The following is a 305-nucleotide window of genomic DNA, read 5'->3' as shown; positions in this document are numbered from 1 at the left end:
CATATGGTTCTTGTTCTTTCTTTTATTGATGTGTTGTATCACATTGGTTGATTTGCAGATGTTGAACCAACCTTGCAGCCCTGGAATAAAAACCACTTGGTCATGGTGAATGATCCTTTTAATGCACTGTTGAATCCTATTGCTAGTATTTTGGTGAGAATTTTCGCATCGGTGTTCATCAAGGATATTGGTCTATAGCTCTCTTTTTTGATGGGATCCTTGTCTGGTTCTGGGATCAAGGTGATGCTGGCCTCATAAAATGAGTTTGGAAGTTTACCTTCCATTTCCATTTTTTGGGAACAGTT

Source organism: Mustela nigripes, chromosome 2 (genome assembly GCF_022355385.1).
Source record: "Mustela nigripes isolate SB6536 chromosome 2, MUSNIG.SB6536, whole genome shotgun sequence".
In the NCBI taxonomy this organism is placed as follows: domain Eukaryota; kingdom Metazoa; phylum Chordata; class Mammalia; order Carnivora; family Mustelidae; genus Mustela; species Mustela nigripes.
This window is presented reverse-complemented; position numbering follows the sequence as displayed.